This window comes from Ambystoma mexicanum, chromosome 4q (genome assembly GCF_040938575.1).
Source record: "Ambystoma mexicanum isolate Mex_15411 chromosome 4q, UKY_AmexF1_1, whole genome shotgun sequence".
NCBI classification, from domain to species: domain Eukaryota; kingdom Metazoa; phylum Chordata; class Amphibia; order Caudata; family Ambystomatidae; genus Ambystoma; species Ambystoma mexicanum.
Genome location: NC_090928.1, coordinates 1,136,022,510 through 1,136,037,658, shown reverse-complemented (window position 1 = coordinate 1,136,037,658; position 15,149 = coordinate 1,136,022,510). Strand labels below are relative to the sequence as shown.

General features: G+C 50.7%; 1 protein-coding gene across 1 annotated transcript in view; it reads left to right on the top strand.

Annotated features, from left to right (window-relative positions):
• The window catches only part of PPP1CB (protein phosphatase 1 catalytic subunit beta), a 342,596-nt gene that overhangs the window by 194,692 nt on the left and 132,755 nt on the right, over window positions 1-15,149 (top strand). The gene's annotated exons all lie outside the window — the stretch shown is intronic.

Genomic DNA, 15,149 nt, shown 5'->3' with positions numbered 1-15,149 from the left:
AAAACTTGTACCATGCATTCATAATGATGCTTTGTCCAACCCTACGTCCAACAGTCGCACTGTTGCACCCTCCCCACTTACCATAACTCTACTGAATACACGCTCTGCAGTGAAACATGTATTGGACATACATGATTATATTCAGGAACACAACTTAGATGTCATGTGTCTCACCGAGACGTGGCTCACTGACTCACATGGGCCCACCATAGAACAGATCACACCACCAGGCTACGTCTTTCTTGGAAAACACCGAGAAGGGACCATAGGAGGAGGAGTTGCCATTTTATGTAAAAAGTCACTAGGTCTTTATGAGGCTAACATCGAATGCACTGGGAGTGATATTATTCACATCAAGATGACTTCCAATCCGAATTTCACCCTTAATCTAGTTCTTCTCTATAGGCCCCCTGAAGCTGACGACAGTTTCAATGAAAACATTGTCAATACTATAACACCTATGATGACCACCAATACGGGTCTGGTCATTTTAGGAGATTTCAACCGTTGGAAAGGGGACAAAAGGGACAAAAAAGCACTGGCCTTAGAAAAAATGCTTAATAATCACCAAGTCATAATTCAAAATGTGGGACCTACACATAATAAAGGGCATACATTGGACTGGATTGGTACCAAAAACATACAGATTGGAGACATTGTGACTAGACCATGCATTTGGTCCGATCACTCCTTTGTCTCATGTACTTTGAGGCTTCCTGCTTTAGCACATAGGAAACATGTACCTACATATAAAGTCAAAGCCCGAAACTTTAAAAACATCACTCAGCCCATCTTGGCTAAGTGTATGCAAACCCTGATTACTAAAACAACTGACTCGATGATACGCAGACACTTATAAATAACTACAACCAGGAGATCACCGAAATGCTCGACAAATCCGCACCTATGAAAGATAAATTGGTTAGAGATTTACCAAATCGCCACAAATGGGTCTCCTCTTCCTTAGCAGAACTCAGAGCGAGTAAAAGACAGGCCGAACATACCTGGCATAAAGATAGATCCACTATTAACTTGTTAGATTGGAAACAAAAGGAGAAACAGTACAAAGTAGAAATTATTGAGGCCAAGAAAACCTTCTATAACAATCAAATCAGCTCAGCTGGTGATGAGACGAAGGAACTTTTCCGCCTTTTTAGATCCTGGGAGAAACCAACTGCTTGTTGCCTCCCTATAAAACCGACTGATGACTGTGAACGAGTACAGAAGGCCTTCGCAGCTAAACTATTAAAAGCCCAAGACAAAATTAAATTAGAAGCCCTGTCGTCTGCACAAATGCCTACCCCAATACCCGCCGAGACACACCATACTCGCATACAATCGCCCCAAACTCAGTCAGGTTCTATATCAAGCAGGGATACTCAACCAGGTCCTGTTACGGGTTTCATCTTCAGAGAATCCACCGCTGCTGATATTTTGAATATCCTTAAGTCTATGCACCCCACTAACTGTCCGGGTGAATTACTTCCATCTAAATTCATCTTGGAACATAAGGAACTTTTCGCACCCTTTCTCTGCAGATTTGCAAACGCTTCTTTCCGAACAAGTGTGATTCCCCAATCAATAAAGAACGTAGCAGTCTCACCACTGCTAAAAAAAAAAGCAGGTCTTGATCCCACTGATGCGGCAAACCTAAGGCCTATCACCAACACCCTGTTCTTCTTAAAACTTATTGATCAGATGGCAACCATCCAGCTACAGGCCCATGTCCAGACGGCTGCCATCTTGCATGCTAAGCAGTCAGGTTTCAGAAGCCATCATGGCACAGAAAGCGTGCTTCTGGACCTGCAGACATATATGCTCTCTAGACTAGAAGATGGCAAGTCGGGGCTGCTGATGTTGTTGGACTTATCGGCAGCTTTCGACCTGCTAGATCACAAAATCCTACTCGACAGAATGCAGACTGTTGGAGGCCTCTCCGATAATGCCATAACTTGGCTGAGAGCATTCCTGGAAGGCCGTCGGTCACAGGTGCATTGGGGAGACAGTTCCTCTAGGTCACAAACTATAACATGTGGTATGCCCCAGGGGGCATGTCTTTCCCCATTGTTGTTCAACATCTACATCTTTCCTCTTTGTTACGAATTAGATCTTTTCCAGACCTTTTTCTGTAACTATGCAGATGATTTCCAGCTGGTCCTTAACATTACTGGCGATTATGACATAGATCAATGTGCAGTAAACGCGGTTTATCAACTGATAAAACAGTGGATGTCCACCAACTGGTTATGTCTGAATGCTACAAAGACAGAGCTCATGATCTTTGGCCCACGCCAGGCACAAATCAAGCTGGGGCAGGAATATACTGGTTTTACGATAGACGGTAGCTTCATCAACACTGTGCAGAAAGTAAAAACCTTGGGCACATACATGGACAGCAGTGTAGACTGTGAAGCACATGTTGCAGCCATTACTGTTAGCACTAATTACCACCTCAAAGTGCTTAGGCAAGTTGCGCCTCTAGTTTCGGTCGAAAACCGTATCAAGCTCGTGAGAGCTGTTACCTTGCCTCGTATTGATTACTGCAATGCACTCTTAGGTGGTGCAAGTAAAGCAGAAATCCAGGAGTTACCAAAAATTCAAAATAAAGCTATTCGCATTATTTTTCAAATGAAGTGTTCAGAACCCACTACTGTAGCCAGAAAAAAATTGCATTGGCTTCCTGTGGAACGCAGAATTCAATTTAAATTAACTATATGCCACAAATGCATCTTTGGCAGTGCTCCTGCTTACCTTAAGGACGTCATTGGCATCTACCAGCCCAAGACAAACCTCAGGTCGGCTGAAGGCTATCTTTTGGTACAGCACCGAGTTAAACGCTCCCGAGGCTCTGGAAGGGCCTTTTACACCCAGGGAGCTAAGGCATGGAATGCATTGCCCATATCCCTGCGCAAGACAACAGATCTTCTTGCTTTTCGAAAACAATTGAAAATGCATCTCTTTTACTAGTTATCCCCTGCAGTAGTCTCTGTTTACTGTACTCTGCTCTCTCGGTGCCTGGATGCCTACAGGCTTTGGCGCGGTATAAGCACAATAACATAACATAACATACGATGTACCTTTTCCATGTTTTTTGGTAATCCTTTAGAAAAAAGTTCAACGATAACCTAAATGTGCCTCAATTCAGAAGAGTGGAATAGATTGGAAATGAATGCTGATCTGACGCCAAACAGACATCCAGTACAGCCCTTTAGACGTCAGATGGTTGATTTAGACTAGAATCTGTGCCAGTTGTAGCGGTCATTTAGAATATAATGTGCATGACAATGTCAATATAAACGCTACAAATAATGCTGTTTCGACCCTGATGGCTCCTTTGTGGAGTAGCAGATGGGTTGGTGCATGGTGATTTTGAATGAAAAGTAGTCTAACGCCCTACCCCCTTTCTTCATAAACTTGGGCGATCCGCTCATGGGGACTGGACAGCTGACATTTCAGCAAACAAATGTAGCCCAATCTGTTAGGTTCCCATTGCTGTTTGCAGACACTCCCTTGACCACGCCCTTGAGCACCCTTCGTAAGCCTGCAGTTTGCATAACTCAATTACAACACTTAGCTGGCCTGCAGTCATTTCTTAGGCCAGAGTCATAGATACGCCTGGGGTTTCCCCATGCATAGTGACGTCCCAGCAGGGGCTGTGAGACTGGCAAAATCTCCACTCTCATCAATATGCGTGTTGACATATGGCATAGGCTTTTTCCATCTGAACTGTCTGGCCTCACTCTCAACCCTTGTTCTCAGCGATGGTGGCAGAATCCATGCACTCAAAGGCAGAAACAGGATCCTCCGATTGGCTACTTGACAGGGCAACCTCTGGAGACCTTGGTGTACAAGGTTAGCCTAAATTCTACTAAACCGCTGTCTGGCTAATTCAGGTGCCTTGTCGGTTTCAGCCATTCAACGGTTGTGGTGGTGGGAACTAGCATGCTTTGACCAACACATCCCTCCACAAAAGAATCGCAGAGGATTTTTCGGTGCTTCTCATGGCTGTGGATTTGGTGCCCTTTTCAAGGTACCAGTTGAACGGTTGTCTGATGGGCCTCACAGTCTCAGTCCTGGTGACGGGATTTCAAGGAGTGGAATCTTGCTTCTGGGGGGTCCAGAAGGAGTCCACCGAAGTTTCAGCGCTATTTGTTCACAGGAAGACAGTGTTGGGGAGACTTATCGTTTTTATGCTTCATCCCCTCTCTAGTGAGACCCCCAGCACTTTTTGCTGGACTTGAGGACCTTTTTTCTTTAATCTTGAAGGAGTGAAGCCTTTTGCCACTTGATCATTCTGATGAGCTCTGTTATTTGGAACTCTTTCCTTTTGTATTTTACTGTCCTATGGAGTCTTTTTCCTCCAACTCTTAAAGGCATCTGTATTTTATTATTGCAGAACGCTGTTGCTGGGGACCCATAGGGTCCTCCTTTTGAGATTCTTTTCTGTATCCTGGAGTAGCGCCTAGTATCTCTCCCAAAACTTGATAGACTGAGATTGGCACACACCACCTTATGTGGACCATTGCTCCCACGCTGCCCTGATCATGCAGTCTTGCTATATCGTCCAATATGCTATTGGTACCCCGGCCTAGACGAAAACCTGTGAAGGACAGAGGTTTCTTCCAAAAAAGGGGGCAAACCAGTGATTCCAGAAGCTTCATCAGAAATGGAAGGAGTGCAGTGGGGTGAAAATTAGATAAAAATCTTCTCTGGATCCTTCTGTTCTTTCATAAGTGGAATCACTGTAGCATGTTGGGTAGAATTCTCAAATTTACTAATTCCCTTCTACCTTCGAGACCACCAGCTCTTTTGCTAGACTTTAGGACTTTTAATTTTTATCCTGGAGTGAGTGAGACCTTTTTCTCACTCACGTATTTTTTTGATTTGACCACTGTTTCTTCTGGTTTTGGAGTCTGAGAAACTCCATAGGCATCCTTTTACATTGTGACACTCGGCACCCTCCGTGCAGTGCCAAAGAGAAATCCTTTGAATTTCTGCTAAGGTTTAAATACCTTCTCTTGGATAACTGTTTCCAAGAGTAGTGAAGTGAAATTGACTTTACTTACATTTGTATCTTTATAGACCCAGCACACACTATCCTACCATAGGATGCTGGAGGGGTTACTTGGTATCCCCTTTGACTATCTTCTCATGTAATATTTTTGTTACCCTTTCTACAATTAATGGCTGGTGGCAGTGGTTTAATTTTTCCTACCATTGTGTTTTTACCAAATTTTGTCAAAATGGCCCCGGTTGTATTCTTTTTCCGCAATTTCTTGTTGGAAAGGTCCTTAAGATTTTCTATGCCTGGTTTGGTCCCTTTGTTCATTTTGTCTTTGGCGGGATTCACTGGTAAAGCATGCATCTGTCTACAGCGTGTCTGCCAGGGCAGGAAGCAAGGGAGGTTCCCGAAATTCCCTGTGCTTATTCTCCTTGGTTACAGGAATGCACCCAAAGGTGATTGGCCAGCTGGCTATTCTTCCAGGACAGCCACCCTTCTGTGAGTGACAGCTAGGCTGCAACTGAATGGGAGAGACCTGCATAAAAAGGTGAGATCTTTTGCAAGGAAGGCATAGTTGACCACTGGCTAAAGGAATCCAAAGAAGAACTTGGAAGAGAAGCTTGCTGCAACTCCTGGGCCGTTGGTTTGCCCGGTGTAGCCCTGATGCAGTGCTAAAACTCAATTTGCCTAAAGTAGAGGAACTCTGCAAAGGACGACTTCTCTCCTTCGGTTGGTGGGACCAATCGACCCTAAGACTAACTCCTCAGGAAACTTTTTGCTGGCTGTAATTCCATTGCTGCTGCAGGAACCGAGTGCCGGGGAGAGGAACACCAGAATCGAGTGCATAGTTTGTAACCCGGTCCTCAGCTTCAGGAAGATCCTCCGGACTCACTCGAAGCAGGACTAACCAAGCCTGAACCACCTAAAGAGTGCTGGACCGCAGAAGCAAGGAAAGCCCACAAGGTATCCGAGAACCATGATGGTGCTATTCACAAGAAGCTGAGACTGCGAAGTGCTGCTGATCTAAACTTTGCCCATTGCTGCCACCGACCTTCGAATCGCAGTGCACGAGTGCCCAGACGTCCCCCCTCTTGTCCCCACGACTGAGGCCCAGGAACAGGACCTGCCATACTACAACAGGAACAGAAGCCCGTTGGAACCAATTTCTTCAGACCTAAGGTACTGTACGCAGACGGCTACTTACCTCTTGCTGTGTAGCTTGCTAGCTCTCAGTTGAGACTTGCATTTGCTGCCTTTTGCAGAGTTGCTTGCAGCTTTGCCCATGACAAGCCTCCCATCTTGTGGCCCAACAGTGGTGTCTTTTCCTACAAAACTCTAACATTGTGCAATACTTTTAACTCCCCTTCAAGAAGTGCCTCGGCTCCCCTAGACTTTGCTCAGTTGACATTAGCTGTCCTGGCTCCCTGAAGACTCTTCAAACCTCTTGACTGTGTGTTTTGATCTGTCACTCCAAAAAGTCATAGGTACCTTACTTGTATAGCTGGGAAACATTGCATTGGGAGAGGTTCAAAAGTGCTTACCTGTTAACCATTGTTTCCGTTCTTAACCTTTTCCTTTTAACCCCAAACTCAGTATTGCTCTAAATCGATGTCCAGTGTTCTTACTATTGAAGTCACCTGAGTGTGTGAAGTGTCTGTGTGCCATCCCCAAAGGGTATCTACTGATTGATTGAAACTGTGTATTTTGAAGAATATTTAAGTGTGACATATTTGCTTCCTTGTAAAGAAGGCTTACTGAACTGACAAATTAATAAATAATTTTTTAATCAAGAAACCTTGAGTGTAAGTGTTCTTTGGATACTTGTCACTGTGAAACTTGCAACCTCACATTGACCCATCTTGAGCTCAGCCTGGCTGCTCAGTCACTCTACCAACTTGTGTAGTACAGACTTATACCAAAGGTTAAGTTACCTATTGCCAAGAGTACAAGGCTGGTGCATTCGCCCACAGGGTACTGAATTCAATCTTGCCTGACATGTATGCAGAGTAGATGTCTTACCATATTTCTGCTAAGAACTGCAAGTGTGTGTAGTACCGATAATACGATAGCATTGACTGTTCACTTTCTTACTTTGCAACAAATGTAACTGCCAACAATCTAAGAAGGGCCCTTTGAAGTATATTCCAAGTGTTCTAGTGTATATGTATTTTAGGTGATTCTTTTGTAAATGTTTTTTATAAATTGTAGGTGTTTCTTTGTGCATGTTTAACCAGGTTCAGTGTATCTTCCTCAAGATAAGCCTGACTGCTCTGCCACTCTACCTAAGGTACAGACTGATACTAAGATTAGGAGGTTTGGGGGGAGGGGGAGGGAGTATCTACAAACCACTGGAATGTCTACTCGAGTCTTAACTCCATGTGGAACTCTATAAACCCCCCCCCCCCCAGCCCACTAACGCACAGCATTCAACCTTGAGGGCGCGCAGGGTATTGGGGGTTTGCAGCCCAGGAAGGGGATGGCTCGAAATGCAGGTCTTAAAACTGATTGGTCCCACCAGTCTAAGGGCCCGAGTTGTCGTCTTTGGTATGCTGGTGAGCACATGCAGCAGTCACACAGTGGGCATCTGGTCGCTTGTATCAGTTACAGCCTTATTCTTCATCGTATTCAGCTTCAGTGGTAGTCTTCTCTTCAGCTTCCAGATCAAGGCCATTTATCTAGGAACCCAGCCAATCCGCACACATGTTAAATTTCAAATTTTGGAGGCTGGCTGTCCTTTTTAGGACAGCCAGTTTCCCAGTTAGGACTGGTTCCAGGCAGGCATGCCAGAAGCCGAAGGGCTGAGGAGTTTCTGGTCTTCAGGCACTCTTGGGCCTCCGTGGGCTACACAAAGGGTTCCCTCCAAAGACCAAAATGAAACCAGCACCTCCCCCTCCCAGGATGGCAGAAGGACCAGGAAAGGACAAGCGTACTAATTGCAAAATATTTATTCAGCCTCAATTGTAGATGAATGGCGATCCTTCTGTGCATTACTGTGGCTGGGGTGACCGCCTGTGAGTAAAAATCACACAAGTCAGTAGAACACAGCCACCAACCAACCCTAAAGGTGTGCTAGTCACTAACAAAAACTTGACAGAACCAATGAGAAGGGGAATACTGTGTATCCCTTAACACTCCATATAAGGTGGGGAGTGCTGATCTCACAATGGGAATTGTAGAAAGGATAAATATCCTCTTACACTTGGGAACATTCATGCACACGAAAAAATAAAAAGGGAAGCACAAGAGGACTCTGCAGCGACACTGCACAGAAAGTGCTGATTCCAAAAATAAAGTATGGAAAGTCACAGCAATGTCTTTCATGGAAAGAGTAAAAAAGTATGAGTGGGGGGGGAACAGTAATCCACAAGTCCAGCAAAAAGTGCTGGGGGTCTCGCATGTGATTGAGATTTAGCATAAATATCTAACCGAACCACCGCCTATGCAGGATAGTACAGAAGGAATTGTCAAGACGCCATGTTATGAACAGTCATGCCAGAGGCTCAGTGTCCTGTGTCACACGAAGGAATCAAGATGAGCTCAACTCAACTTTTCAGTTGTTTAAAGCCAGGTGGATTTTTGAATATTTTTTGGATGGATTGTGTCATCCCACCTATGACGATTATCCTTCCAGCTTCAGCTGCTTCGCGGGGTGCTGCATGCCATCTCGTCTAGTCAATGTCCCTCGAGGGCCTCCGTTTGACTGTCGATGTCATCAGTATAAATTGCACATGCAGCGCCCGTTGGCTTCAGTTCCGTTTTTCCGAGTGAACGCTTTGAAGAATAACGGCGCACTTCGGTTCTTCACTGAACTTACTCAGTTGGTCAACAAAAATGTCTTCCTTATCGACATTAATGCCTAAGACGGGCTTCAAGTAAAACTGTTGATTGAAGATGTCCATCACCGACCCCACCACAAACGTCTGTTCGATCACGAACCTCCGATTGCAACTCCTGTAAGGCGATGACCGAAAAGGCTCTGAGGGAGCATGAAGGTAAATTGTGGTGGCCAGGTTGCCTTCAAATTCTCCTTCAAAGTGCTCAAAAAGAAAATCCGGGTGAGTCTAGAGATTCTCCTCAGCGGAAAACATCTCGATCTAAGTCAATCACACCATTTCTCCAGCATGGGGTCTGGCATGGATTCACATGCTCATGAATATTCCCCGTCGTCAGGCTGGGAATCCTCGGTAAAGAAAAAACCAGTATCAGTTTCGTTTCTGATCTGTCTTTCGTAGTAATAACCAATCACTGGTCTCTGCGTCATACTGACCACAGCCAATGACTGCCCTCTACCTAAGCACCGCCTCTGGCAGCCATCTTCAGATTTTTACCGCACGTTCATGTGTTGGGATCCTCGTGCTATTGCTCTCGAGCGTTAGTGCTATTTTTTCGCGCTTTTTACAAAAAACTTCGATTCTTTCGGTCAAAAGAGCCTCAAGCTCCACCGATCCTACATCCGATCAACGGGGACCCGTATCGGATTCATCTGTGCCCCTCAAGGGTGAAGATTTCGTCGAGCTACACTTCGGAGGACTCCAGAAGCTTCTCAGGCCCTGTCTCGGAGATGGCCCAGGAGAAGGGAAGCTCGACGCCCGGAAAGCTGTTCAGGGTCTGCCCTGGATGCCAGCTGCAGAACGTCTTCAAGGAGGACGAACACTCTTTCTGCCTTTACTGCCTTCATGAGGACAAGACGCACGTGGAGAAGGACTGTGCGTTTTGCGGCAACATGTCGGAACGGACCATGAAGGACCGCCATCAACGTCTCGCCAACTGGCTGGAGGGTAAGAGCCCGTCTGGCGAGAAGAAGAAGAAATCCGAGCGGTCTTCTAAGACCTTTGAGGGCGCCCCGGCGACGGGGGCCCAACATAAGGCCAAGCACCGCGAGTCCGCTGGCACCGGGAGCGCCGAACGGTCGGGCTCTACGGGCGCCAGGCAGGGCGCACCCTCCCCGGCACCATCAACCACGAGCCAACGCTCTGGGTCGGGTAAGAGGAAGGCCGAGCACCCGGCGAAGCTCCTGGAGAGGCCCCGGTCGAGCTCTAAGGCAGAGGAGGAGCGTGGCAGTGCCCCCTCCCTCAAGGATAAGGCGGTGAGCGCACCTAAGGTGGTGAAGGCCTTGATTCATCCGACCAAGCCCTCTATCGAAACGGTCGCGGCGGCCCTGGCTCAGCCTGTGGTGGCTGCACCAGTGGTGGCGACCTCAGGGCCCAGAATCTCCCTGCCTCCTCGGAGGGAGTCTTCCTTTGTGCCCATCGATAGGACCCCCGTGAAACCCTCCGTGGGGAAGAAGAAGGGGGGGCAGGGCGTCGTCGTAGAGTCGGCCTCAACCTCAGAAGAGGAGCTGATCGAGGTCTTAAGCCACGGCCTAGGCGTGGAAGAAGGCCAGCCCGTCGGAATGGACCCCGACGCAGGTGACGACGACGACATCGTCGAGGATACCGACGGGGCCCCTGCTCGCCCGTCGGATTCCCCTCTGCCAGCGCCGCAAGACAACTCGGCGGCCATTTTGTTGGCCATACAGTCCTTATGCTCCGAGATAAGGACGAGGCTACCGTTACCGACGGAGGAACCTCTCCCGTCGGGGGATCCAGAACCGGGACCTTCTGGTGTTCCCCCTACCAAGAAAAGAAGGATCCATCCACCACCTCCTTTTCAACCGTCGCGCCCCTTCCAGCCCTCCTCCCCGTCCACCCGAGGGGATGATACGGGGACTGACACGGCAGCGACGGGTACGGACGACGAGGCATACGACGAGGATTTTCCGTCGTCGCCTCCCACCAGGGCCTCTCCGCCCGACGAGATCGGATCTTTCCACTCCATGATCTCCAGGGCTTCCGAGCTTTTCCAACTCTGCCCTGAGGAGAAGAAAAAGGAAGGCTTCCTTTATCAGCGGCGCGAGGCCAAGAGGAAGACGGTCCTCGCAGTGCCTCTGTTGGACGACATTTGGGATGAGGGCCTTTCCCTCCTCAAGAACCCTTCCACGACGCCAGCTAGAAGAGACCGGTACGAGAAAAAGTACCGGGTCCCGGACACGGCCCCCCTATGCCTCCGGGCGCAGCCTACCCCGGACTCCGTCGTCTCCGCGGCAGCCAGGAAGAAAGCGGGGGGGGTGCGGCCTCCACATCGACTTCCCCGCCGGACGGCGAGGGAAAGAAATTGGATACTATGGGGCGTAGAGTCATCTCGTCGGCAGCGACGACGATTAAAGCGGCCAACGCCTTGGCTATCGTGGCCCGCTACGACAGGGAGCTCTAGATGGCTCCCCTGCTGGATTTTCTGCCGGACGACAAGAGGGCGGAGGCCCTTGAGATCCTGCAGGAAGGTGAGGTGGCCTCGGACCACGCCATCACCGTGGCGACGGACATCGCCGACACTGGATTCCGCCAGCTGGGCAACGGTGTTTGCCTTCGACGTCGTGGATGGCTCAAAGCTACGGACTTCCGGCAGGACGTCCAGACCAGAGTCCTGGACATGCCCTTCGACGGGAACAACCTGTTTGGGAAGACAGTGGACGATTCCCTTCAGGCCATCAAGGCGGATACTGAGACGGCCCGGGCCCTTGGAGTCCTGCAACGACGGACGCCCTTTCGGAGCGGCGGAGGCAAGGGCGCCTCCAAAGGTTCTGGCGGCGGTTTCGCTTCCTACCGTCAAGCGGCCCGCTCGTCGTCGCAAGAGGCCTACAGAGGACGAGGCAAGTCTAGCGGACCCCGCCGTCGTCGCCAAGGAGGTCAAGGCGGCAAGGCCGCGTCCAAGCAGGATTGAACCGGCCGTGGGGTCGGGCCCCCACCGAAGCACCCCGGTGGGAGGCCGGCTGGCGGGCTTCGTCAGCGTGTGGGAGTCCATCTCCACCGACCGTTGGGTGCCCCCCGTGGCCAGGAAAGAACTTCACGTCCCTCAACTTCTCCTGGAGGTAAAGGCGATGCTCAGAAAGGGCGCCATCGAACTCGTCCCAAAGAGGCTTCGGGGCTCCGGAGTCTACTCGAGATACTTCCTCGTGAAGAAGAAGACGGGAGGATGGCGCCCCATCCTGGACCTGCGACGTCTGAACAAGTTCATCAAGGCGCAGAAGTTCCGGATGGTCACCCTCCAGCACGTCCTGGGTCAGCTGGAGGAAGGAGACTTCCTATCGTCGTTGGATTTGGAGGATGCCTACTTCCACATTCCCATCCTAAAGGGGCACCGCAAATTCCTCAGATTCGTGGTCCAAGGGCGTCATTACCAGTTCAAAGCCCTTCCCTTCGGACTACGGTCGGCACCCAGGGTATTCACCAAGTGCCTTGCACCGGTGGCGGCGCAGCTGCGCCGCGAGGGGATCCACGTCTACCCCTACCTGGACGACTGGCTCATCCGCGCCAAGACGAGGGAGCTCGCCGTGGTCCACACGGCAAGGACCGTCCAACTCCTCACGGACCTGGGATTCTCCGTGAACTACGCCAAATCCCACCTGGTGCCCGCGCAAGTCGCACTGTTTCTGGGAGCGAGGCTCGACACAGTGTCCCTTCTGGCCTCCCCGTCGGAGGAGAGGACCAGGACCATCTTGGGCAAGGTGCAACGGATGTTGGTGGCCGACGCGGCCAAAGTGAGGTCCATCAAGTCCCTCCTCGGGATGATGTCTTCCTGCATCTACCTCATTCCCATGTGCAGGCTCCGGATGCGCCCGTTGCAAGAATTCCTGGATGCGCGCTGGATCCAGACGACGGGCAGCTTCGAGGAAAGGATCAAGCTCGACGAGAGTTTCCGACGAGCGATACGGTGGTGGGGCACCCGCGCGCATCTGACGGCGGGCATGGACTTCCAGACCCCAGCCCACCAGGAGACTGTGACCACGGATGCCTCCCTGGAAGGGTGGGGAGCGCACACCGAAAATCTGCACGCAAGGGGACTCTGGCTCCTGACGGAGAAGTCCCTACATATCAACGTCCTGGAGCTCCGTGCAGTGTTTTGGGCCCTCAGGTCCTTCCTTCCGTCCCTCAAGGGCAAGGTGGTGAGGATCTTCACCGACAACACCACCACCATGTTTTACATCAGGAAACAGGGCGGAACCAGGTCCCCAGCGCTGTCCAAGGAGGCGCAGGACCTGTGGCATTGGGCTGTCGGCCAAGGGATTTTTCTGGTGCCGTTTCATCTGGCAGGGATAAAAAACACCATCGCCGACTCACTCAGCAGGGAGCTGCGCTCGTGCCACGAGTGGGAACTACGGCAGGATCTGGTGGATCGCCTCTTCCGACGGTGGGGCACACCCCAGATCGACCTGTTCGCGACGGCGACGAACACCAAGTGCCGGAGGTTCGCCAGCAGGTTTCCCCAGACGAGGAGCATGGGCGATGCTTTCTCGTTCCCCTGGGAGGGCCTGTTCCTCTACGCGTTCCCTCCCTTGCCTCTGCTAATCCGGCTCGTCAACCAGCTCAAGAGGTCACGATGCAGGATGATCCTCGTCGCACCTGCGTGGCCGAGGCAGATATGGTTCCCGGACCTTCTGGACTTGTCAGCGTCCCCGCCGATCAAGCTGCCGGCGGACGCGGATCTACTCTCCAGGGAAGGAGGCGCCATCCTCCACCACGACCCGAAGTCGCTGAACTTGCAGGCCTGGCTCCTGCAGCACTAGAGTTTGGAGGATACGACATACCGGCCGATTGCAGAGAGGTTCTTGCAAAGGCCAGGGCGTCCTCGACTCTTAAATGCTACGGACACAAATGGAAGAGGTTCTGTGTCTGGTGCCACGCACAGAAGATTAACCCTCTACGGATTACGGCTCCCCAAGTACTGCCGTACCTGCTGACGCTGGCCAAAGCTGGTCTGGCACATGCGTCCATCAAGATTCATCTTGCTGCGATCTCCCGATACACCAGAACCACGGGCCGGACGTCCTTGTGGTCTCATCGTCGGGTGAAAGAGTTCATGAAGGGACTGTTCAGATCGTTCCCGCCGGTGAAGGCTCCGGCCCCGGCGTGGGAGCTCAACGTGGTGCTGACCAAGCTCATGGGACCTCCGTTCGAGCCTCTGCACTCGGCCCCGTTGAAGTTTCTATCGTGGAAAACAGCTTTTCTTGTGGCCATCCCCTCCGCACGACGAGTGGGAGAGATCCAGGCCCTTTCCTGCAAGGCCCCGTACTTGACTTTCCACGACACGAGGGTAGTGCTCAGGACGCACCCCTCCTTCATGCCCAAGGTACCGTCGGACTTCCATCTCAACGAACCCTTGGTGTTACCTGTGTTCTTCCCGTCGCCTTCGTCGCCGGCTGAGAGGACTTTGCACTCGCTGGATGTAGCTAGAGCGCTGAAGTTCTACGTGGACCGCACGAAGGGTTTTCGGAAGACGTCACAACTCTTTGTGAACTTTGGACCTGTCAATCAGGGGAAGGCTCTCTCGAAGGCTTCCATCTCCAGATGGCTCTCCGGCTGTATCATGTGCTGTCACCGGTTGGCAAACCGACCGCTGCCTGGCCGTCCGAGAGCCCATTCCACCAGAGCGATCGCAGCTACCACGGCGTTCCTATCTGGTGTGCCCCTGCTGGACATATGCAGGGCTGCTACGTGGAGGTCGACGCACACCTTCACGAAATTCTACTGCGTCGACCGGGATTCCAGGGAGGAGTCCAGGGTCGGCCAAGCAGTGCTGCGCAACCTGTTCGCCTGAGGTGAGCCTGGTGAGGAGGTAAGATGCTTAATGTTGAGTTGATGTGATGCTTAATGTTGAGCCTTTGCCACCTCCCGTGGTTGTGCATGTGTGTACTGCTATGTATTCTTTATTCATGAGCATGTGAATCCATGCCAGACCCCATGCTGGAGAAGGAACAAGTTACTTACCTGTAACTGTTGTTCTCCAGCATGGGTCTGGCATGGATTCACATGCGAACCCTCCCGCCTACCCCTCTGCGGCTCTTCACTTGGTCATACTGCCACTTCACGTGCTTCCAAATCTGAAGATGGCTGCCAGAGGCGGTGCTTAGGTAGAGGGCAGTCATTGGCTGTGGTCAGTATGACGCAGAGACCAGTGATTGGTTATTACTACGAAAGACAGATCAGAAACGAAACTGATACTGGTTTTTTCTTTACCGAGGATTCCCAGCCTGACGACGGGGAATATTCATGAGCATGTGAATCCATGCCAGACCCATGCTGGAGAACAACAGTTACAGGTAAGTAACTTG